We start from the raw sequence: 27,755 nt of genomic DNA, 5'->3' as shown, positions 1-27,755 counted from the left end.
ATCTGTATTATAATTGAGGCAGAAGTCATATAACATCAAAGCAAAGAAAATTTGCAAAAGGAAGAAAAAAATATTGTTTTTATCTTACTGTATATCTTACTGTTTCTTACGATCGCTAAAGCATGAAGACATAATACATACCTTTCTCCAATGATGCGATTAGTACTTGTGAAGGGTGTACTGAATTCTGAAGATTATCAATCAGAAACCAAGGTAGCTTTTTACCTGCCGGTCTCTCAGCAACAAAACATCCATATAACACGGCAAAAAAAGAGTAGGACATAGTCAAAATAATAATGTTTAATATACAATGTTTATAACAACATACAAAATATGTACAAATGAAAGAAAATCTATTATTATATAGTCTATAAATAGCCCCTATATAATCTATACAAACGCAAAAAGTTCATAACACTACATATTCACCGGATTTGAAGCCGTATTCACCGGAGGGTGAGTGCGCGTGCAGTGGCATTGTGACGTCACAATCAATACCTCAAACAACGTTGAGCACAATGGTTGCAACGGTCGGAGCTAGCTGGTTATTTGAGCAGGAAAAATTGTTTCGCAAGTCTATGGCAGGATTATTTTCTTAACATTTCGATGTCTCACACACAGCGAAAGGAAAACATGGAAGATATAGGTTGTAATCTGGACATTTGATTATTTTTCTACGACAGAAGTTCGTTAATGAAAATGGAATCGTCAGGTAGTCTTCACGTCTTATTCATTCAAATTCTGATTATATAATAAAACAATTATGGACTCTTTCGATGGTGAATATGGTTTGTTATTCACCAGAAAAATATCAATATTGACCTCGGCTTCGCCTCGGTCAATATTGATATTTTTCTGGTGAATAACAAACCATATTCACCATCGAAAGAGTCCATAATTGTATAATATTGCCCAGGAAGTACATTTAATTATAATACGGGACTGATTGCATTTCAGTTAAACTACTAATTAATTAAAAATTAAAACTATTTCTTTTTTGTTTTCAAAAGTATTAAATATAAATAATGCACAAAATAATAAGCACATGTAATTTTATAAAAATCTTTGATTTTTATTTTACATTTGAATGAATAATGTATCACTGGGTCATATTTTGATTGATTTTTTACTAATTGTTAGGCCATTGTTTTATACAGTTTTGACTATGGAGTACTCCGTTTACGTGATTAATATACCGGGCTCACGGAGGGTATAATTGTCGACAAGGAATTTTAAATTCTTACTCCTCTCTGGCGCTTAATCTTACCTCTACAATATCAAAGTGCCTGTGTTTTGTCCCTTTAATAATTTGTATTCTTCAACGGAATTAAAAGATTGATCCCTGTTTATTTTCTTCACCTTTTTCAGGAGGTATGCGTGAAATTAATACATTTTCATTTAATATATCCGATATATCCTACTGAACTCGTTCAAAAAGGAACTACAGAATGAAACACATTTGATTCATATTTGGATGTTTCACTAAAACAACACATTGAAGACAAACTAACAACTAAATTTATCGATAAATCTAATGACTTCAACTCGTCAATTTCCATTCTTTTTGTAGTTTTATACCATTATCACCCGAATATGGTGTAAATGTCTCCTAGTTTTATCAGCAAAAGCAAGTCCTACAAAAATAATTTTTAAAACCGAAGCAAGCTAGTTACATATACGTTGATCAGAATAAGGATCAGGATATCTTAGACTAGTACATATATGCATGCTCTTATTGTTTTTACATCACGTGAAAAATAGTTTTTTTTTTCAATCACTAGAAGTATTGCTGTTGTAAAAGTTTTTTCTGCCACCAGAAATCTTGCCGAGGATGATAATTTCTTCTTGGGTTGCCATGTTAGTGAAGTCATTAATGCACTGTGAACAGTTTATGAAAAAATATGACCATTTAACACAAGTGGAGTAAACCCAGTCTGATCCATATGACTTTACAATTCAGACTCGGGTGCTTGTAAAATAACAATTTCCTTTGTGCCTCGTATCTTAAATCATTGTTACACACTTCGAGTCAGTGGAATGCTCGAGGAAGTCGTTTGTTTGTTTAACGTCCCTTTCGAGAATTTTTCACTCATATTGAACGTCACCAGTTGCCGGTAGAGGGCTGCAAATTTAGACCTATACTCGGCACTCATCGCAATTGAGCAGTGAGGGATATTTTTCGTGCCAGCACCTACTGCAACACGGCACCTCGATTTATACGGCCTCATCCGAAGGACCGGTCTCCACGTTCCGCAGTGGGATTCGAACCCTCGACGTAAGGATCAACTTCTTACTCCGCGACTCTAGAGCAAATGGTCTTACCATTGTGCCACGAGGGTGACAACAGAGAAGTCGTAAAAACAACCACATGTACTTTTATTCTTTCTTAATCCTTTTTTTTTTTCTTTTTGATTGATTTCCGTAAATAAGGTTGGTTTCTGTTATCTTTCTAAGTGAAAGTTTCTTAGTGAGAGATATACATGTAAATGAAAGAGATACCTCTTTCTCATAGAGGTTCTCTGTAAGTTGAGAGATGCATTTTCATGTATCTCTTTTTTAAGAGATATCTTAGGTTGCGCCCCGTGTTAGTTTCAAAAAGTCATAATAACCCATGCGGCAGTAATTCTGCTATTTTTTTTTTTATTTCAAACAATTAACTGTATGAAAGCTACATATCATTCAATAGAATTGCATACTTAATACATTCTAAAATAACTATTGATCAAATTTTCCATTAATCAAATATATTAATTTGACTATTCCGTTAGTTACATCCAAAACGCATATAGACAGGTATCGGAAGCGTCGCACACGCAATAACAGAATTTTGATAACTTCCATAAAACAAACAATATAAACATAAATTTAGCAGAAAAATTCAAAATATGTTATAAATGATGTAAATTCCTATAATTGTGATGTCGTCCAATCCGTCTGCTGTGAAGGGGTTGCTCAAAATGCAAGAAAGAGATGTACATAAGCATTAACCGGAGAAATAGAGCATGACCATGAAATGTCATTTGGTACTTAAAATACTAAATAAGCTCAAATTTTGAAATTACATCTCGGTAATCCTTTTGGTGTGTAAGGAACTATATTTTAGAATAGAATGATATCGTGCGTTGATATGTATGTTGGGTACCTTATATTTTGTAGATTCATTGGGAGGATATTGAATAAGGTATTGTGTCAATATTTAGGTTCAATGTCACAAAGTTTTTAAGGATCGGTGGAATAACTATTTATTTAATACTGAGTGAAAAATCAATTGTTATATTTTTGATTCTACAAAAACCTTTTTATATTAAAGGTGCTTAGACACAGATTTGAAGTTAATATTTTCTCAAATTTTCTGTATAATTTCATGACTTATATGTTGCTATAGCATTTCATACTAAAATATAATAGAAATCTTATTTCATCTCGAAGTTATTGTAACTTCAAATTTCTGGACGCGTTTGATTGACACATTCTTGCACTTTCACAAATTTTAATTTTATTCTTAATACTTAAGAAAAGTGGCAATTTTGTTGTGTATTAATGAAAAATATTAAAACTATAATCAAGAAAATTCAGAGTAGAAATATTCGAAAGCAAAACCCACTCACAGTATTGTCAGGCCGTGCTCAGTGGTGTGTGCAGACTTTAACAATTGAACACACCCGGTGAATCGTAAACATTAACAATAACAGAGCTCGTGCCCTGTTTACAAAAACAGTTTAGGTTTCACGGGTGTATTCAATTTGTTAAACTCTGTACACAACACTGAGGACGGGCTGACGATATTCATGTGATATTAGTGAGGGGGTTTGCTTTCGCACATTTCTACTCTGAATTTTCTGGATTATAGATGTAATGTTTTTCATTAATACACAACAAAATTTTCTTTTCTTAAACATTAAGGATAAAGATAAAATTTGTGAAAGTGCAAGGATGTGTTAATCAAACGCGTCCAGGAATTCGTAGTTCCAATAATTTCCAGGTAAAATAAGTTTTTAATTATAATCGTGTGAAATGCTATTGCAATATATAAGTCATGATATTATACAGAAAATTTGAGAAAATATTAACTTCAAATCTGTGTCTAAGCACCTTTAATACGAAAAACATATTTATATAGAATTTCAACTTGAGATGTCGTATATGTTCAGAATAATTGCGGTATCACATATACATGTATGTACAATATGTATCTATGTGTCACAATTAAATTCAACAGCAAAAACGTCACATTTAAATACTACACTCAGTAAATTAATTTCGTTTTTAGAATTTTTTTTTCTAATTTGGTCTCATACAATATTAAAACAAAATGTTCAAAAGCAATGCTTCATTGAGATGTGAAATTGAATTGATTCTTGAAAGAAGTGTTTGTTTTACAAATGTAGAGGCTATCTAAGAAGTCAACATTGAATGTAACAACATTGTTCAAAACTCGTAATCTAATTTTGGTAGGATTAATCATATGTATAGTCATTAAATATAGACAAAATGAAAAATAAAGGATTTTTAGCAAATGTGCATGCCTTCAAAAAGTAATTAGTATATTCAAAAATAATTTGAATAGAATTGAGACAAAGTCCTCACAAAAAATTAATGTCAACATGTTATGTCACGTACATAAAAATAAGGCATTTTGACGTCATTACGTGCACTTGCATAAAATCATCTAAAACATCACAAGATTTTATCCGAAAACTTATTCTTTTTGCTATGGATGAAATAAAAATTTACCATTGATAACGATTTTTTTAAAAATTAATTCAAAGTTCTGTGTATTTCTATATGAAAGCAAACGCCATTTACAGTGTATACACTGTATCAATATATCCTTGTCAGTATCTGTCCAGAGGTACGCATCACGCAAAGTTCGAATTTCAGGGAAAAAAACCACATACATATAAATTCATATTCATGATTTCAAATTTGATTTTTCTGACAATAAATTGTGTTAACGCTCTATGATGCTTGTAAACCGTACTACATGGGGAGTTGGAAGGTATTTTACATTTGGTAGTCGAATTGAATCAAGGATGGAGAATTGGGGGATTTTACCTGAATTTCAGATTTTCACTAGCATATTGACAATTATTTCTTTTTGTCACCAAACTGGTAGCATTGTTCGAAATTAAAAATATTAAAAATAGCCGCCGTTGTTATGGAAACAGAAGGCGAGATTGGGGTGAAATACGCTATTGCTTTCAATTACAAATCTTTGTTTTCATGAGAATTTTAACAAAAAATAATGATATTTGGATATAAGAAAATCCTTCCTTTCTTCATCTTTTCCTCATTAATCTCTTTATTATATTTATTTATTTATTTTTTTTTCTTTGATAGTTTAAAAATGCTTCCAAAATTTTTAAAAAAAATCTAGTTTAGGGAAGAGACGCTCCCTCTATGCAATATTTTGTACAACCTGTCCAAAAACCCGGGAACGGACCCGAAGACCTTAACATAATTTATCCATGGATAGGGCGTAAAAATAGGGATGATTATAGATACCTAAAATGTATCAATCATGTATCAATATTTTGTTTATCGTGATATTCTTGACGTATACATGTAACTTACAATTTTTGTTCCATAAAAAGTTTTAAAAACATAACTTTTCGAAAATTTCATTGCATTATGTACAGGTGTAAATGTATTCTGCAATCTACAAATACATCTTTCTGAAATAATTCATAATTGATGGATTAAAAGAAACAAATTACATTTTGTTAAGCAATTAAATGACATAAATTCTTTTTTAAGCGTATCAAAAAAGAAAGTATTCCAGATTACCGATAATCGACTTCAAGCAAAAAGCATCACAATATATCGGCATATCGTTACACCCCTGTTTTAATCAACAAGGAGAACACTTAAGGAATTTGAAATTAACTGATTGATTAATATTTTTTTTATTCTTTCGTTCTTGAAATTGAAATGCAGAAATATAATAATATTATTATGTTTAAAAATTTTAAAGTAACCTATAGCTAATTTAGATTTAAAATGATATAATGTTCTGATTTTTTTCATAAGCTTCTAATATGAAATTAGCTGAAAAATGTGTTCAAAGCCTTATCTTTTATGACTTACAGGCTTGGTTTAATGATTTAAATCTGCATCGTGATGAAAGTATGTAAGAAACAGTCTCCAAAACACTCTTTGTCCACATTTTCTGAATATAACAAAAAAGTATGAAAACACATAAAACAGGTAAATTGCATTAATATCCTAAGGAAGGGAGAAGGTGGAGGGAGTGGGAGGAAAAAACCTAAATATTTTTTAATAAATAAATACCAAACTTTGAAACTGCCCCTTATCAAAAATCTTTTTTCATTGAGAAGGTGGGGGGGGGGGGGGTCGATTCTCGCTTATATATATATATATTTAAGGAATCACTGTCTAGTTAGTAGAGTATGCCAGGGCATCAACGATAGTTGGAAACGTGGGATAATTTGCATATATTCTCGTGACATTAGTTCTAAGAGTGTAGCATATTTTCCTTGATAGAGGTTATAATTAGTGGTTACTGAAATAAATTCTCCGATTCAGTTTCCTTTACACTTCAACGATTCATTGCTGATAATTACTTCTGAATTCTCACTTATTTAGTGTTAAATAATAATAAAAATTTAACACTACAACCAAAAAGAATTACACTTCCCTAATATACACTAAAGAAAAATGTACAACAGAGCTAAAACAGATAAAAAGTGTCATATTATAATATACATGTACATACTACCATAGTGCATGCAGTTTATCAGTTATGGTATCTGGATTCATAAAATTCAATAATAACCCAAAGCCACATTTTTGCACTTAAGTAGGAAAACAATATTTGTCATTTAAAGTCATTCTCAGCTCAAAGTTTAAATAAGAAATCCAGAGAACGTGGTGAGAGGAGCTTCACTGTGCGTGGAATAACCTGTACCAGAGTTATGTTTAACCCATACCGTGTCCCCCTGTTGTAACCGTAATGTTACCAGGTTTGTACCTGTCTCATTCTGATCATGAACATTAACAACGTAAGCCATGGCTCGAACCTTGCTTGATCCATTAAGAACAATGTCTACATATATACTGTTGGTAGTGTAACTTTGGATACTGACATAGAATACATAATCTCCTTCTACTGGTGCAGTGAAGATTCCGGTGTTTGAATTATAACCACCTCCCGCGTTATTGATAACTTTATCGTACACAAGTTCCACTGTTCCAGGAGCTGCTATAAGACGTCACTCCGGCGGTAAATGATACTCTCTTAGACAAATCTACATGTTTAGAGAAGAGTTAATGTATTTGTAAGAAAAAGAAGAAGAACGCAGAATAGAAAAGTTAACAATAATCAACTTCAACAAAACAGATACATAGGAATGTCCTAAAAAATATCATTAAGGTGATGTTAATTTAAAATGACACTTTTTTTTAATTTTATCTCATTATATATTTTGGTAGTATTTTCTCATTGAATTTTTAAATTATTTACCACATCTATTTCTTGTAACATTCATTCGGAACACCTCCAGAGACGACACGGTGGAGGACAACTTCAGCTGGTCATACTGAGATTGTTTGACATCAGTCTTTATGTCGCCAATAGTTTTGTTGATATCATCTGAAAAAAAAATGTTGACCACTTAAATAAATCCGACTAGATCCTTTTTTAGATGACTTATTTACATCTTTAATGACAGAAATACAAAAAAATATTGCAACTGAAAATTATATTAGATAACAATATATAATTCAATTTTCCTTACTTTCATCACTTTGAACTAATGTATTTCTATAGAGAATTATTTTCTCTTCATTTTCCGATGAATGTAATGTCAATATTAGTATCCGAACTACTTTTCATTACTACTTTTGATACAATTATTGTCAATGTTTGTCTTTCCAATGATAATAGAAGCGCGATTGTCTTATAAACTAACAGTCTCTAAAACGTACGACAATGTTCTTTTCAGGATTTAAATTCAGCTTCTGTAAATCTTTTGTTTCTCTCCATGTGCTTTAAAGGAAATATTTTAATCATATGTTTCTATTTCTTAATTATACAATAAAAATTCTGGTTGAGAAGAAAAAAGAAAAATATTCAAATAAATTATTAAGCGAGGTAATTGTTGTCAATGGGTAATGCCGGGGATGGCAAGGGATATAACACTGTTAAGAAGCACGTGTTTTACGTTTTTTATTTGTAAAGAAAGAATTTACATTGAATTTAGTACAAATTGAAAACCAAACAAGAAAAAAAATTGTTATGCAGGTTATGAAAATTAAATAAGAAGGACCTTAGACTAAGTTTTCCCGATGTGAGTGTTATTATCACATTCTCACGTATTTCGTCTGCACATCAACCTCATACAGGGTATTAACCATGTTAATTGTCACAAGTTGTACGTGTATTTTAAGGTGTATCGACAAGCAAGTTTATTTCTAGATTTTTTTTTACCTGAAGATATCTCTTTCTAATATTACATTGCACTCCACTCGACGTGTTACCGTTGACTGTTTGCTTACTGACAACAAAGCAAGTTTCTGTCTGCTTTATGTGTAATCGCTCTTAAAAATTGCACTTGCAGATTTTCATAACTCACGTAATCAATAACTTAGTAAATCATTATAAAGACAATAAAACATAACGGAGAATTCTTTATTTGTACAAAATTTAAAAGAAAATTATACCCGCCTTGTGTACTACAGGCTTTTAGATCCGCTCCCAAGAGTCGTGTAATTTTCCAATCGATATATTTCTACGCACCTGTCGGCATGTAAATTTCGTGCACAATTTTTTGACTTAGCTAAATAATGAGTATGTACATGAAAAGAAACATGTTTTTCGCTGAAATTGAATTATAAGCATTGACTATATAAATTATTTTGTTCATTGAGAAATGAATCTAAAAAACGAATCGCACACTTTTTTATGAAAGCCTTCGGCTTTCATAAAGTGTGCGATTCGTTTTTTAGATTCATTTCTCAATGAACAAAATAATTTATATAGTCAATCCTATAATATTTTTTGAAACATACTCCAATTCTCATGCAGATATATTGGAAGAACCAGGCCATTTTTCACACTTGCCAAGTAGGTTCATTGAATTGAATTGTCGACGGATTTTTCCGTTATTTCCCGATCACGACAAGGAGCACGAGGCAGGTGCGACCGGTTGGCAGGGGATGCTCACTCCTCCATGGCACCTGATCCTATCTCTGATGTTTTTGAGCTCCCTGTTTGCTCTGCTCCCGATTCGTATTGTTTTAATGGACTTTGAATTTGAATACGTTTTGTTATCTCCACTTTTCATTCATTCATTAAATACATATTTATTAAATTTTGATACAAATGTATATGTAATTATATGTCCTCTTAAAAGACAATTTTGTATTTGACCTTCGCACTCTAGAATGGCCTAGACCTCAACATAAATAAACATGCTAAATAAAAAGTTACCTACTTAGGTTAGGTTATGTAAGCTCACATTCTGTTCCGTTATATGCTTTCCTCTGCTTTGGCGGCTATTATGCAATACTCAATATTTGCAACATTATTACATATATTGAAAGTACACACTAGCATACATTTATAAAATCAGATAAACTTGTTTCATAGTATCGTAAAAAACTTAAAGTTTTAAACCGTTTGTGTTTTTGTATGTTTTGTATACCTGTACAATCAGTCTCTCTCTCTCTCTCTCTCTCTCTCTCTCTCTCTCTCTCTCTCTCTCTCTGCGTGTGTGTGTGTGATTAAGATTCATATACAGATGCTACGATAAAATATCATGCATGGATCCTCTTGCTCATCCCCCATTCTCACTTTAAAAAATGTTTTGTTAACCTCTCTAACAAACACAGTAGTTGCAAATTACTTCTATAGATGATTCACACACTTCTGAAAATGTGGTGTCACTGGCAAGTATATATGCGGTTACAACGTTTACTAGTAACCCATAAGAAAAATAAAAATTTGCTTATCACGCAGTACAGTCAAGGTGCGCAATGGAAATATCGACACATATTTGTGATTAAAAATGTATTCGTAATCAGAATGGCGATTATTTTTAGTACATTTTATCCCGCAACTACCCCTTGTATTGACCTAATAAAGGTAAGCTTTATTCGGTCAGTGCCCTAATAAAGCCTCGTGCACGTATTCCAACGTTCTAAAAGCATTGTGACGTCATGAATATTGCAATGTTTACGCCATGGCGTTTTAGTTTCAACTGCAGAGATGTACCTAAATAGGTTGAAAACAGCTCGTTTTGGAGGTCCTGTAAAATGTGTTGCAGGATAAACAAAATACATGGTTACTGTCTTGAAATATAAGCGATATTTGGGGTCTGGTCGAAAACGTGATAGAGGACTCGGCAAGCCTCGCCCTCTATCACGTTCTCTTACCCTCGCCCAAATATCGATAATATTTCAAGACAGTAACCATGTATTTTATATATATATATATATATATATATATATATATATATATATATATATATATATATATATATATATATATATATATATATATATATCAGAGACATGTATTGAGGACGATTAGATTTTATATTTAGACTTGTCACGTGGTGCGGCAGTCACGTGATTTTAACACATTTACTTGCAGTTTTGAGGTCACCTATAAATTTCACTAGTGCAAGGGCATAACTAAATTAAAATTCTAAGTTTAGTTTATAAATATTTTCAACACGCATTGTAGTTTTTGAAAAGTGCTGCGATCCTATATAAATTCTGCTATTTTATTGTTAAAATCGTATTTGTATGACCGCATGCTGTATTTTTTGCTGGTCAACGGCATTAAATATAGATATAATTAAATTATTTTCAAGATTTCATCAGGATCGCAGCACTTTTCATATACCCTAATATTTCTAGAGTTGATTTGTAAAAGCTTACCCTGATCCATTGAGTGTATGCCCTTGCACTAGATCGATTTATTAAGACCCATACATTATTCTCCGATGTACTTGCATACAAATATACGGCAGTATCAATTTAATAGGAAATGTACGGGAAATATATTAATAAAATCGTAAAGAAAACATCGAATCCAAGTTAAAGGCCTATGAAATATCTGTAAATAATATTTCATTTAATTATAGAATACATTTTTCATTGAGAAAATATTACTTGATCCGCCTCTCACTGCATACAAACTGCGTCCAGTTTTACGAAATGACGTCACATCGACAAGTGCATTGCGATCAGTGACTTGATTATAACTTGTTATGTGGGATTTAACTACGACAAAACAGCATGTTGTAGTAAGTTTTTATGTAGTTTGATGGTCTTCTACAGTTTAAAATAGCAAATCATCTCATTTTGTGGTATTTTTAAGAATTGTTGGTTTTGTATGATGTCTTAGTTAATTAATTTTTCCAGTACAAATTTGGCCCCGCCCCCTTTTTGTAGCCTTAACTGTGCTGCGCAGTTCGAATACTTGGTTCCGAATTTTCTATGACAGTAAAGTCACATTGACTCATGTTCAATTATCCTACTTAGTTTCAGGAAATTAATATTAAGTTACATTAAATTATGTAACACATAAACCCACAAATAAGACAAAAATTGTGTGAAATAATTAAACAAAACCTTTTTGAAAAACTTATTAAAGCAAAGTCAGTTTCTAAGTTATGAATGACTACAGTCTTTTTTTTTTTAATTTTTGAGATGAATTTGAGGAATAATCACATTAAAAATTCCTGATTACATACATACATACAGTGCTGCTATCCTATAAGTTGACAATCCTATCCTATCCTATCGTGAATCCTGCATCCACAATCCTATCTTGTGATTTCAGTCTAATCCTATCCTATCCTATCCTGCTACTTTCAGTTTTTTAATATTTAGGAGTTAATTTGACAAAACGAAAAAAAAAAAAAAAAATAAATAATAAAATGACCATCATATAAAAATCAGTTATAATTATGGATTTTATTTAATATGTTTTAATGATAAAAAATAATCGAGACCGACATCCGTTAATTCCCGACACCCCGCACGAATTAATTTTCGAGTACCCAGTTAAAATGTAAACACATGGACTGTAATAAAACATAGGCAAGTACTGATCTAGCGAACGTGTAAAGAAAGTAAGCTTTCAAAATAATTATAGAAAAAAAATTATAATCCGACTTCATTTTGATTTAATTTCACGTACTAACGATGAACGAGAGACGTCACGGTATTTGCGATTGCTTTTCGAATTTATACACTTTGATAAACAAATGGGGTTAAAGTTAGAGAGGGGAAATCGTGGAAAAGGGGGAAAAACAACAACTAAGACTTCAGATACTTTTCTAATGTTATGATTATTAATAAGTAGAATAAACGAACAAAAATTAAGCTCTTTAATTATGAGAATCAGACTATTAATGTCTATACAGTCCCTGAAACGTTCTACTTTCCCATTTTTCCGTTCGCTCACCGTTCGTTCACCGTTCGTTCAGCGTGCGTTCACCGTTCGTTCACCGTGCGTTCAGCGTTCGCTCTCCGTTCACAGTTTTGCGTTCACCGTTTACCGTGCGCTCGCGTTCTCCGTTCACCTTGCGTTCAGCGTTCGCTCTTCGTTCGTTCACTTTGCGTTCACCTTGCGTTCAGCGTTCACTTATCGTTCAGTCTTTACTGTCATTTGGAACTCCGAAGTGAATGGACTTATCTTTTTTTAAGTAAGGATTTACAAATTTAATAATTAACATATCGTGTTTAAAGAAAAAATTATCTTGAATATTTATTTTTATTATTCTACCTTAGCTGTTAGGTTATTTATTGAATTTATCTGGAAAATAAATGTTGTTATAAGTACATGTATGTACCTATGTAGAACGATGCTGAAAAATTAAATTTAAATACGGGCAATATACAGATGCTTCAAGCACTGCAACATTTTGTACCGGGGTAGTTATGTTAAAGACGACAAATCGTTAATGGATAGATAATAACCGAAGTCAATTAATTTACCAAATTCAGCAGAAATACGAAAATATTTATTTATAACACATTTTTTTTCCCAAATTTTACAGAAATACATGTTAGAACTAATTCTGAGGATTATAAACAGTACTGCGGATATTCATTTTATTAAATATCTTTAGAGCGAATTAAATTGATAGTGTGGTTTGAAAAAAATGTTTAAAATGTAATACATTATAGATTTTTTTTCTACTTTACATATATGAAGTCTTTAATTAGAGAGAGAGAAATGCCTTAATAACATGATTATCATTAATAACCAAAGTGATTCTCCAGTAATGATATTTTCCACCATAACTTTATATGTTAGCCATTCGATATACATGTAATTAAGAGCCCCCCCCCCTTTCCCGTAAATCGGTTACTTAGTATTTCCAGTATATTTTAATTAACATTTAAATAGAAGTTAATGTGTTTTGTAGCACAAAACTTTCAGTCTCAAAACAAACATGCATCTAAACAAAGTCATTAAACAATAGTAGTTCAAAATATACATGTGCTGGCGGTGATATTTTAAATCGGCAGGGAGTATGTTTCAAATTCAAGCGGCTTAATCATTCTAAGTGTTTATTCCCAAAGTATTTTATTCATTTATTATTATTTTTTATTTTTTAGAAATGTTGGAATCAGATCTAGAAATGATAAGAAAAAATGTTAAAACTTCTTGGAAATACTTAACACTTTGCCTTCGGTGTGACGAGACTTTCACACCTGCACAGTGTCGAATGATTTTGATTGACAGGTCAAGCACGTGGACTTCGTGTGAACTTGAAGCAGGAAAATAAAAACCGATTATGACTGTAAAACAAATGGATTTGTTGATAAAAATATTTTCTTTCATTGCCTGGTATATTTAGAAAAAGATTAAGAATTTTTATTTGATATAGGTACAAACATTTGAGAAGGGGGGGGCTAAAACCGAATCTCTCTCTCTCTCTCTCTCTCTCTCATTTGTCTGTTTAATAAAAACTATGACAGCATATTAATTAAATATCAAGTTGTGAAAATTTAATATATAACAAATAATATGAATGTCTCTTTGTATCATCTTATCCGAGTATAATCACGACCGGGAAATGTCTACAGATACATGTAGAAGTCTGCTCAATAAATCATCATAAAAAATAAAACTGACTCATAAATATATTATTGCATTAAATTTTTAAAATACGGGTGTATTTATGCAATACGTCCACATACCTTCGTAAAATATTTTAATTTTTTTTCTCATTATTTTACACGGAATCGTCTTAGCACGGAAATATATGACATTGTATGGTTGTTACAACCGTTGTAATTCATTCTATAAGTCCGTAGTTTGCTCTTCTAAAATCCACATGCATTATTTGTAATGATTTTATATATGAAATAAGAATAAACATATTTATTTTACAACTAGATTAATTTTATCTTTAACAATTACACATTACACAATTCAACAATTACAATGTTTTACAGCTATAAAAATCGTGTTATTAAAAAGTTGAATTTAAACATCGTACATATGTGCAGAAAATATTGGAAGAAACTTTAAATTAATAATTTTACTTAATGTGCATGTATCGTCTTTCTTAAGACACTTTCCATTGATTTGTTTATTTATTTATTTATTTTTTTTAGCGCCAGGCATACATAAAATAGAATAGTTTCAATGCAAGGAAAAGATCAGAGGCATTCCGAATAAATCGTTCAACTTGCGTTCACCGTTCGTTCACCGTTCACTTTGCGTTCGCGTTTGCGCTCCGTTCGCGTTCTGCGTTCGCTCACCGTTCACCGTTCACACATCGTTCACCAAGTTGCGTTCAGCGTTCACACATCGTTCACTCACCGTTCGCTCTCCGTTCGTTCAGCGTTCGTTCACCGTTCGTTCAGCGTTCGCTCACCGTTCATGTGGGAAAGTAGAACGTTTCAGGGACTGTAGCTTCATGCTGGGAAGGTACAACGCTGTATAACAACCGTACCCATTGAAAATACAATTTCTCTACACATACTAAATAATGAAAAAAGGAGGATATGTTGAATGTTCTAACAGTTATATGTTTCATGTAAAATTTATGCAAAACTCTATTTTTCCCTTAACTGTAAACTGAGCACCATGAAAAATAATACATGTATATATACCTTAGATTTTATTCATACTCATGTAAATCCAGAAAGAAGATACATGTATGACAAGACCATAAACCGAGAACAGACATTTAGAATATCTTGACTTTTATTTATTAAACATGTAAAAAATTATTTAAATGTGTGATTAAAATTTGTTTTATATTCATTGTTTAAAGTTATTCTTGTTTGAGATGTTCAGTTCATCATTGTTTGAATTTGAATATTTTACAAACATGCAAAAACTTTATTATGTTTGCTAAATAAAAATCAAGATATTCAAAATGTTAAATTTTCTTATTTCACTTCAATTTGTTTTTAGTTTATGGTCAGTTCAGTGTCGTACAAATGTATTTCAATAACCATATTTTTATGAGTGAGAATTTAATTTATGTTTAACAGAAAACATTTTCATAAATCTTCATAGTCTGATAGATTGACAGCAATAATTACTGCAGTGAACACACACATATTCCTTCGAATTCTTTTTTAGAAAACATGTATATGAATTCACAGTAGTTTCAGTATTTATAAGCCATGTTTAAGCAAATTTTGTTTTTGACCTTGACATTTGATTTTGAATGTTATTCAGGGTCTAAATGAGGAACAAAAATGCTTGACCAAGTTGACAATATTTATTCAGGGTAATTGCCTCTTCAGTGTTAAATATATATATTTTGGGCCAAATAAATCTCATCTACAATTTTATTTTTCTTAATCTACAATGTATAACAATTGAATGTTCCATTATGAGACAAATTCATCAGAAGTATACATGTATTTGAATTCCAAGCTAACAGATACATGTACATGAAATCTGTTTAAATTTAAGTTTATCAATGTCTTTTTCCAATTGTATGATGTTTTAAATGCACATGTTGATTTTGCCTGCTTGTCCGTCGCTCAAATTGAATTTCAAAAGTCAAAGTTTGTGTCAAAGAGCTAGTCATAAGTAACCGAACAGTTTCAAAATTACAACAATGCACAGAAAACAAATACTTCACACACCAATCTCCTTAATAAAAAACATCATGATTTCAGACTCTAGGGGGCTCTTGTACATGTACAGTGGTTTGAACATCTTTCATATTTATTATAGCAGCAGATGAGATGAACTGCAATATGTACAGCAGCAAATATGCAGGATTGTCCTAAAAAACAATTATTATCATGATTATAACAATATATGCATGTAGATTGTGCAATTTTGTCATATACATTATACATTAAAACTGTATTTTATTGTGATTATCTTTCTCATTTCATGTACGACTAGCTGAATTTTACCCTTTTTCTCTCCCAGAGTAATGCAATTAAAGAAATCAAGCAAACTCAAATCTTATACTGCAACTTCATAGTCATATCTTAATTAAACAATCATAATTTACTTGTAAATTGTAATTCATTACATCTTGTCAACCTCAATGTCTTGTTAACTAGTATGAGTACATTTGTTTGTTTGTTTGTTTTGTTTTGTTTTTTTTTTTTTTTTTGTCTATTTTGAATTTTTCTGCTTGTATTAATCTATTTAGATTTTTTTGTTTTTTATCTTCTTTGCTTAAAATTTGAATAAGAAGAAATTATGAAAATACATATAACATCATGATGACCATGATGACCAGAACAATAACACATTCTTTCCAGTTTTACTCTTTTTTAAAAGAAGAAAAATCACTTATTCAGAGAATCTACAGAAACTTCATCTCAACTCAGATAATGTTGTGTATGTATTATACTGATATTCATGCATAAACACATGTTAATAATCATACCTATTTTTCAAATGTAAAATCTTTTTTTTCCTCACAAAATATTTTGAAGAGGACAGGCAAAAACAAGTATCATTCTCTGCAATGAAGAATAATGAATGATTAATTTATAATTCATAACCCAGAATAGGTATACATACAATGTACATGTAAATGCTGAGTTGGCTTATAATACAATTTAAACAGTAGCATAAGAAATGATTATATCTTTATTTTATTATAATTGCACTCAAATAAAAAAAACAACAACATTTTTTTTTAAACCACAGTAGGGAAATAATATAGTAATAACAAACTGAAAAAGGCATAATACATCTTATTGTTTTAAAACACATTGAATCATGACAGAGTATTTGTAAATTTTTAACCCCCTCCCCTTCCTACACTACCTATTTTTCCACACCCGACTTTTGTCTATATTATGAAAGCATAAAATGTTGATAGCTCAAGTCATTATAACATTGTTTAAAGGGGGGAAATGTATAAACATGCACACATGTACAGTGTAGTATACTTACATGTTCTTGCACCAAACAACTGCGATATCGATCTGTTTAAGTCTGCTGTTGGCGGTTTGTGTAGAATTATCCAGACAAACAGAGCACATTTAACACAGTTACATGTTATTGAACTTTAAAACAAGTAGGAATTGATTTAAAGACGTACAACACACTGGGGGAGATAACTCTTGAGATTTCAATAAAACGTTTAACATAACTTTAAATTTGACGTTAATTACGAAGCGTCAAAATGACGAGCGATACGATCCCGATGTAATTAATGTAAAAAACAAAAAATAGAATAGAGGTTTTTTATTGTGGTTTCTTTAGGAATACCAAATCCTATCCTTGATCATTTGCTCCCCCCTCCATAAAAAAAGAAAAAAAGGACAGGTTCCCTAAACTTCTTTAATTTAAATTTAGCTAATTAATTCTTTAATATTGTATTTATGATATACACTAAGGCATTTTTTAAATCTAAAAATGTTAATGGTCCTCTACATTGCTTTTCCCCGTTACAATCGGCTGCATTACATTGAGAATAAATATTACCGGTATGTTTAAATATTATCATATAACGAAAATAAACATTTTCTTTCTTTTCTTTTCTTTGAAAAAAAAAATGAAAAAAGAGTAACCTTTTTCAGAAGGTCACTGATCAAAGAGAAACAACTCCAAAAATGTGGAGGTGTATGTCTTTCCTCCCCTTAGCTGAGTTATTCCTCCTGTTTTCCGACGAATTATGAGTTTTTGCCCTCACAAATACACAGATACATTAAAGATTTTACAGTGTGTTGCAAGGAACACAAGAACTAAAAGCCAAAGTTTATACAAATTAAAGTAAGTATCAACAGTTTAAAATTATTTACTGAAATTAATACAACGGTTGCATCCCACTGAGAAAATCTTTTACTGTAAACAGTATCAGTTCGCATTTCCTCGAATAAAAACAAAACGATTGATACCAATGTAGATGATACCATTGTAGATGATTAACATGAATAATTTTGATACTGATAAATAATTTACAATTTGGTATGATTGAAGTTAACATGGACGAATACATCATTTCCATTCATTGAAACAACAGAAGGATACAATATCCGGCTGAGGGGGGGGGGGGGGGCACCCCTCTCGTTTGAAAACAGGAATAATTTAAAACCTAAATGTACATATATTCCATTTTCATCACAAGAGAGTTGTACATACACCACTGTTGGTTCACTTAAAAAATAATATTCAATGCAAGTAGGTCATATAAAGGTTTGAAACTGCACCTGTGTGCATGAACTCCAAACCGGACACGTGGTCATAAAATCCTTAGAAAAATGGTTTTACTAAATATAAATACAAAAAAAAAAAAACAAAAAAAAAAAAAAAACAGTATTTAGAATACCAAAAAAATATTAGTAGTCAATATCTAATCTGTATACACGAATGAAGGACATTACTTTAGGAGTTCAATATGCCAATTATACTGATTTATCATGCAGACGTAACCGATGTTTTTTTTTTCAAGATCGAATGTACTGCATTGCAGAGAAGAATGGAGGGGGGGGGGGGTCTTAAATTTGCAGAAATTGCTTATTCATCTTCATTTAAATGCAGATGTAAAGTTTTATATTTGTGATAAATATAATGTACATTACATTTTTTAAGTAAAATATACTTTCCAGCTAGGAATTTTTATTTGTATTTGTAGAATCATAGCATTGTTTTCGTCCCAAGTCTGAAAGACGCTGTGAGAAATGTAACTTACGGAGAGAGGGGGAGGGTAGATTTTCCTCTATAAATTCAAAACGCGTCGTTTAAAAAAATTTCAAAAAATTATCAAGAACATTTTGATCATCAGTTACAAGAAGTAATAATTTTTTTCAAAATTAAACGACAGATTTTTTCATAAAAAAATATTTCATTTGAAAATCACGCATTTTTCAATGCAAAAATGAACCATAGTTTTTCAGTTTAAATTCTTCAAAATCGTTTTTCTCGAAGTGTACCTCTACAAATTCACTTTGTTTGTGTGTTTAATAGTTAAACGAACGATTCAGCAAATTTTGACAGCTAGGCTAACCTTAAATATTTTAAAATAAGGGATTTTATAGTTAGTTTGTTGATTTTTTTTTTTGTACTCGTGATCAACCAAAGGGGGGTAACTTTAGGAACTTCCTGTCCAAATTCGGCTCGAACGATTTTGCCCAAAATGTACATACACATAGTAGATATGGTCATGTATAAGATATACAAAAATAGCGAAAATTAAACGACAGGAAACTTTTGGGGTAGATGTGTTGTACATCCTTAATCATCCAAACATGCTGAAGAAAATAAGATCTCTTGATGTCCGAACTCTTCGTTGTTTACATGCGAACATTCTTCCGGTGATCGTTCACGGTTAAATCGTACGCAATATCACTCGAAGTTAATTATTAATTTGTGTTAAAATAAACAAAACATGTTTATTTTCTATTGTAATTTTATAAATATTTCTTTTGTAAACGTTTTAAAACATATTCCGTTTTTGTAATTAATTCTAGATCTTAAATATGAATCAACCTTTACTCGAATCTGAATGGCTGTAGGATACAGGATAGGATAGGATAGGATAGGATTGGATTAACTACTATATGTTTCTATCGTGAATCCTCAATCCTGAATCCTATCCAAACCCATCCCATGTCAACTTATGGGATAGCAGCACTGTAATTACATATATTGTATATGTCATCCAATATATTTTAGTGATATACGACTTTTTTTTACTTAGGAACTGTTACAATAGAAAAGGAGTCATTGAGAATAATATACTCGAAAAATTATTGGTTTTGATAAGGTTTACAAGCTTTGTCTTTCATAACACACAAATTTGAGTAGCTGGGAATTGCAACGTAATAAAGACATATTTTATCAAATGTAAAGGGATCCTTACCAAACATTGAAGATACCACTGCGTTCTGAGAGTTTTCCAGATTTATCACAGACTTTGTTATTTTTGCATTAGAAGCAAGTAATTCATTGTTGACATTTTCCAGCGAAGCATTAAATTTGCTTGATAAAATGTCATACTTTTCCTCTATTAGTGTAGGAATACTCTTGTCTATTTCCATAGTGTGTTTATTCAGGTCAAGAAGAGTAATCGACAGATATCGAACTTCAACTTTCAAGTCTCCAAGTATCATACTGGTGTTTTTCTCAAAATCTTCTATCTTATCTTTAACTTGTTCTGCAAACTCAAGAATATGTTCATTCATTTGAGTAAAGTTTTCTTTGACTCTATTTAAAGTTTCTTCACACTTTCTGTTTTCAAGCTTAAGTTTCTCTTTTTCACGTTTTAGTTCGTTCACTTCCTGCTGCAATGCTGTCACCTCTAAGTCAGTTTTCTGCTGTGAAGTTTCCAGTGTCTCCATACTTTGTTTCAGATCGACCATGTCTTTCATCAGTGAGTGTACATTTTTCACCAGTGCTATTCTTATGATCGTTTCTTGATTCAAAAGTTGTCTTACAACGTCCACATTTTTCGAATCAATGTCTATTGTGTCAAGTTGAGTTATATTTTGACCACTGTTGTCTGTAAGTATAGAAAAACTGTAAACAGAAAATAAATTTAGGAGGCCTAGCGCTAAACCAGTAGCGTGCTTCATCTTCAACAACTTTGTATAAAATGCATAGTGGTGCTTAAATGTATGATTATATGAGTCCCATAATAAGTTTGCCTCTCACTTTTCTGGAGACGAAGATTAAATGCATCACTTTATATCATTTATGTTAATAATTCCTTTGAAGATCGCATTGGCGATGAGATGCTTTGTAGTTTATTTAACGTTTCCGTTATAATGGAGAAAACATCATGATGTTGTTCTCTACATAAATTCTTCTGACGAAATAATGGAATCATTAACAAATTTCTAAGGACTATTTCCGCATTGTATAAATAATTCTCAGAGTATATGAACTACTGCATTATTGATCAGCAAAGAATCCTTCTGCTTTGTTGGTAAGCAGTTGACGACTATGCAAAACGTACATTTCTGTGTGTTTTTGATCATGATCAACACTCACTAGAGTAAAAAGAAATATTTCAGTCACCTTGTCTGATCGACACCGGTCTTTTTTATAACTAATTTTTTTACAATCCAAATTCATAAAGCGAATTAGAGATCGAATAATATCGGCTCTTGCATTTTGTATAAAAATTTCATTCTTTATTCAAGCATAAAATCAATATTGCGATCAATGTCTCAGAGTCCAACGTAAACAATTTCATATTTCTCTAATTTTGCTTAAGTTCCTAAATTATTTTTAGCAAAGTTGTGGTAAACTTTGCGAGCAATTTTTAAATATATCTCTTAAATCTGAACTAAAATTTGGAGTTTCAGACGAAAAGAAGTACAGACTAGATTTCGAATCTTCTTATAGATATTATGCAAAAAAAAGCTAAGAAGATTGCAAACAAAATTTTATAGTACACAAATTCAAAAAAGAGGAAAATGACATCGAAACCAATTATACAAAATTGAAATTAATAGTTTTGTTAACCTTAAACAGATTTTGTAGTTTAACAACGCTCTTCAAATTGTAGTCAAAATGATTACCAAACCCTTTATACTTTTTTCTTAAACCTGAGATGAGGAAGTCCAAATCAATTGTCGTCCCCATCCCTAATCATATAGTATCTCTAAAGTCAAAGGTACTATATATACTTCTACAACAGTCAGAAACATAGCTGTTTCTGAAAAACTTGACTATATTGATCTGAGTATGATATTGATTTTCAAAGCCACAACAAAATGCATAAACATCAGAGAACTGAAAGGGGTGAGACATGCAAGATGTATTTTGTATGTAAATCTAGCACATTGCCTCATCATATTTGAAATTGACAAAGTATCTTATAAACACGATGATGAAATAAATAAAAAAATATATCTACAAGTAAGAAGTACGACTGTGCTTCAGTAACTTGAGCATCGATACATCGAAAACCTCTTTTTCAATTCGTTTTTGATTTCTATATCTAGTAGCTTCTCAGAACACAGCAGGTAAAATGAAGAGAAATACTCATTGCTGCAGAGCGGTGAGAAATTATGGTACATGTAACTACCGAGAATTTTACTGGTATTCCACTGGAAGTACAGGGAATGGAGGCATTCCTTCATGTTTCAAAATTTAAATTATATTTGTTCGAATACAGTTATTAGTATACCTTATTAACTAAGATACCTAATCATTGTCTCCGGTTTGAAATATGTGGCTATCAAATAATACGTTTCAAAAAAAAAAAAAAAAAAGTCATTATAGTGACCATGTCAGCAAATACAACCTATCATTGTTAGCCTATCATTATCATCATTAGCATCATTAACCTATATTTACCTAAATATTTCAAACCAATTGTTAAGCCTTTTTTATACGGAAAATTCCGCCTACCGACCTGCTCAGTACATAAGGATTACGGTTGGTTGGACCGGTCGAAAGGGATGCTTACTCCTCCAAGACGCCTGCGTCCCGTTTTTCAAATAAACTTACGGCTAAAACTAAAATTTTAATTTTGCATATAACCTTCTCTTATACATTGATATGGAATCGGTATAACACTCCCTTTTTAAAAGAGTTAAAGAGATATTTCAATCAAGTAATTTTTATCAGAATTATTAATTTCGCAAGATTTCAAATTTTGTTTAAGTTTTTTATCTTTGTCGTAAGTTCTCTTCTAAAACAGGGTTCTGATCACACCTCTGGAATTTCTAGGGGTCCATTTCCTATCCCCTGTTCACCAGTTTGTATTGTTTGTGTGTATGGGTTTTTTGTTTGTTTTGTTGTTGTTGTTGTTGTCTCAGACTGATTGCTGTGTCTTACCTTCACTTTTTTCAATACAACCCCATCTTATAAGTCTGTCATTTCTCCAAAGTTTATAATTTTGATGCAATTGATATATTATTTTCATCTGAATTTTTTTTACCTTTACGCATTCAGAAAAACAAAATTAACACTTTTGTTTAGGAAAGTTAATATTTTTACACTTGAATATCTAATAATTGTAGTTTAGAAAGTTTTCGTTCACCAGCAAAATGACAAATTCTGGATTTGGAGAGATATGTTCCAAATGTCGGTTCCTGTAAAGAAAGTTCCAAGACAAAGATAACATTTCAAGGACATCTTTAAAATGATTTCTTGAGAGAGTGACACAACTCAGGTCTTTAGAAATATAACGAGATTGAGAAACATCAAAGACGCAATAAGTTTAGAACGCAGTACTTTCATCTATATTCTCTTTGGCATGAATAATACTTTGTCAACGAGCTGCTGCCTTACGGCATCAAACATTTCTCGAAATCTTAATCACATGGTAGGTAAACCGATCACAACAATAATGTGCTTTCAAGAACCAGCTTGTATATAAATGATAGATTTCCATCGTGCCGCTTGACTGCGTTTACAGTGAAAATTCAGAGTCCATGTTTTAGATTTATAAGTGTTGAGGAGGACATAAACGTTGAGAGCTGTAATGACATTTTGAAAGTTGTTGTGTTTGAAAATTAAATCTTTGAATGCATCATAAAATAAATTTAAATCTTTGAATGCATCACAGAATGAAAATTAAATCTTTGAATGCATCACAAATGTAAAAATAATAAAACAAGTTTCTTGAATGTCATAATCATTGTATTCCACAGAAAAGTAAATATACACCAAAAATGTTCTATTCAGTACGCTACGTCCACACGATGTGGGATTTGTATTGCAACATTATCTCAATTCCTTTTAGACAAGCAATTGCAACAGGAAAAATGAATTCTTTGACTACATTCTCTTTCATTGCATGTATTATCAATGTGTAACAACTGATTTTTTTCTTCTAAAAAATGTACCTTGAAAATTAATAAATACGTACGCATTTTGCGATTGAAAATTTGAATAAAGAAATGACGATACACGCGATTCTGTTTTAAACATAGAAAATGAATATAGTGATACAAACACACTGTACATAACCTACATAGTACAGATGTACATTCAACCCATCATCCAAAGCACTGCAGGAAGAGGGATAACTTTCTTTATTTTCACAGTGTTCCTTCTGTATTATTAAGGTCTTCCGTTTCCAACGGAAGACCTTCTACTGATTGTAATGATTAAGATTATTCTTATTATTCTTTTTTTTTTTCCCCTAGACGCCAACTTTGACGCTTCATATCTTCCTCATTTTCAAACAGATTTTGTTCAAATTTTCAGAGCTTTTAGACTTTACAAAACACTGTCAGAATACCGTAATACAATTCAGAAATTACCTTCTGTTCACGAGTTATTCCCCTTTGATTGAATTTTGCATGCCTCCGATTTCCAGACAAAGGCTCAGAAATGGTTATAATTGGAGCACAAAACCCTTTGAAATTGAAAAGAGGAAGCATTGAAGTTGTGCACATCGGTTTTTGTTTTTTGATTTTTGCATTAAAAATAGCACTAGAGAGGGGTCAAAAGTTAGAACGCGGAAAACAGCAAAAAATTTGACATATTTTCCTTTATATCTTGAAAACTAGAAATATTTTGTTAAGACATGTAGAACAAAAGTTGTGCATAATTGCAAGGGCTTTTATATTATACTATTTAAAAGGGGCTGGCCCCTATGATTAGGGATCTTGGGCCCTTAAAATTTTTTGCTTTATAACTCAAAAACGGTAAATATTTCGATCTGGATCTTGGGAACAAAATTGTTCTTTAACATCTTTTTGATCTAATGAAAATGTTGTTTTGTTCGAGTATACATGGGTATTGCGTAATACGTATTAGAAAGCAGGCCAGGTAGACAGGTAACGTTTTTCATTCGGCAAGGAAATCAGACCTCTTCATGTGTATAACTTAAACAGACTTGCTATCAATAATATACCCTGCGGTATTTAATGTTAATTTTCTTTTTAATAAGTTTAAAACGTGGTTTATGGTTCACTATTAAATTATTTATTACAACTAGTCTTTCTTTTCTTCTTTTTTAAATTAGGTTAATAGTGTTCAAAAGCGGAGAATATTAAATCTATCTTTCTACGTTTATTATTACAACAAACTTTGTAAGTGATTTTAAACTGTATGCATTGAATAATTCACGATCATTAGCTGTATGCATATTACGGTCTCCATGTTCAGCTCGATGTTTAGTTATGTAACCCAACGCGCGAATCCCACGCTGTTGATCAAGGTCACCAGTGTACTAGCCACCTGTGGCCATAAACAAAGCTAGTATTTGTGATCGCGTATAATGTCAATTTTGTACAAAGAGCTATTAATTAATGGAAAGTTATGTTTTTAATTATATCGAATCAGTAAGATTACTTTACCGATCTTTTATAATCTTAATTCCAAACACTGGTGCATAAAAATCATTTTGAATTTTAATCGCTGTTTTTGTCTGTTCACGCAACAATACATTTAAAAAAAAGTATTGCTCTATCCCGTGTTGTTGTATTTTAATTCATCTGCAATTGTAATTGAATGGGGGCTTCGGTAAATAATTGTAATTACTACGCATGTTACGCACATATTATTTTTACCATCACTCTTGTGAATGTCCATTTATTATTTATAGAATTAAATAAACATTAACATAAATAAAAATTCCTTCAAATATACATGTACAATAATTCAAGTCTTTGTAATATAGCAAACAGTTTCATCCATCTCTGCCGCTTTGTGTCTTTAAGTGTTGTAGTCCAGTCCTCGTTTACATACACGTGGCCACAGAGAGCCGCGGGCACCTCGATGTTGAAATACATTGTGTACTCTGATAGTTGCTCTACACCGCACAAACAACTAACGTGTACATGCAGTGTAGTAATTGGCAAAGATTGTTTGAAAAATATAAACTCGCATGTGTTCGCTACGAAGCATTCATTTTAAAATTTTATTTACATGTAGATACCTTATAAGAACAAAATAAAGTAAATGTATAACACCTAGAACAATGTTTAAAAATTAAAATACAAATATCGTGTGCTCGGAAGGGAAGATGGCTTGAAAGGGTGTGTCTGTGAATGCTTAGATCTAGCAACACACTTTGCAAAGTTAAGCATACTTGTGTCCAAATCCTTTAAAAGTGGGGGCAATCCCCAATCCTCGCACCCTTCCTTTTTGAATCTAAAAATATATACCATTCTGAGAGTTGTATATAGAGCGGGAATGTTATTTTATTAGTCCTTAAAGGCACAACTTAAGAAATGACATAATTTTTTTTTAGATAAGATTGTTTCGCGATACAGCTGTGATAAATCTTAGGAACTTCTAAAGTTATAACTTAGGCATATCTTAAGATAACTTAGGAAACGTTTTTGAAACAGGCATGTCAAGCATTCAGTCAGATCTATTACGACGTCCATATTACCATATAAGAGAATGAAATTTTGTTTTGTATATAAAGTGTTTATTACAAATATGCGTGTTACAAAAATGTATGTTGAAATCTTCAAAAGCTATCGAATTATTTGCATACGTATATACTCGTACATATGAACATTGATCAACACTGATCAAGTGTATACCGGGACCCGGGATAGTCTTATTATAGGTCTTGCTTTGTCAAATCATTACTTTCATACCCCTTGCATTTAAGAAAAAACAATGTTATAAAAAAAAATAATAATCTGACATATAACAAGTATACATGTAGCGTGTGCAATTTATTTGGCTAGGGGCATGTACACACGTGGTTCGAAACTGTAGGGGGCTACAAATGCGGCCATAACTAGTATATTTTTGAGGTGCTATAAAAAACAAATAATACTCACAAAAGCTTTTAAAATTGCCGTTCTATCGATACCTTATACGCCATGTTTCATCCACCAACAACGCCACGACATCGATGAGAAATACGTTTCTACACGGGCATTTTCTCCGAAAAGGATAGGAAGTTAATGAATTAAAATAATTAATTCTTTTAGTTAACGCATTATGTTTACCTCTTTATTTGTTGTATGCAATAAGTATAGACCTTACTAATAATGACAGTTTGGTTGTCACACCTGTGCATGTGTCGTGCGAGGTACAGCGGTAAGGTAAATTACCGAGAGTCGCGATGTGCGGGGTGATTCGGAATACCCTAAATGACTGTGGTCCATTGAATTTCTACTAGTAAATCAACCTGTCAAATCTAACATGGGCCCACATAATACGACTAAATTCGTTTCATGAATGAACTGGTTCTTAACAAATATATGTACAGTATACAATATCTTTTCTTTAGATCTGTTTGTTTATTATTTTCAACCACAATCTGCAGTACATGTATAGTTACACGAAATCCATGCACAACGGCGCTACACCTGTCATCACCCGATATTGTGAACTCAGTCTGGTGTTACGGCAGCATTTCCGAAGTGATTCAAAATATTCTATCGGCTAATTCTAATTT

General features: G+C 31.6%; 1 pseudogene; it reads right to left on the bottom strand.

The window, feature by feature from the left end:
* Positions 1–6,643: 6,643 nt before the first annotated feature.
* LOC133204199 (uncharacterized) lies at positions 6,644–21,000 on the bottom strand (annotated as a pseudogene).
* Between the last annotated feature and the right edge of the window lie 6,755 nt (positions 21,001–27,755).

Source organism: Saccostrea echinata, unplaced genomic scaffold (genome assembly GCF_033153115.1).
Source record: "Saccostrea echinata isolate AGI-Se365-2 ecotype Australia unplaced genomic scaffold, CSIRO_AGI_Sech_v1 ptg000052l, whole genome shotgun sequence".
Taxonomy (NCBI): Eukaryota; Metazoa; Mollusca; class Bivalvia; order Ostreida; family Ostreidae; genus Saccostrea; species Saccostrea echinata.
This window is presented reverse-complemented; position numbering and strand designations above follow the sequence as displayed.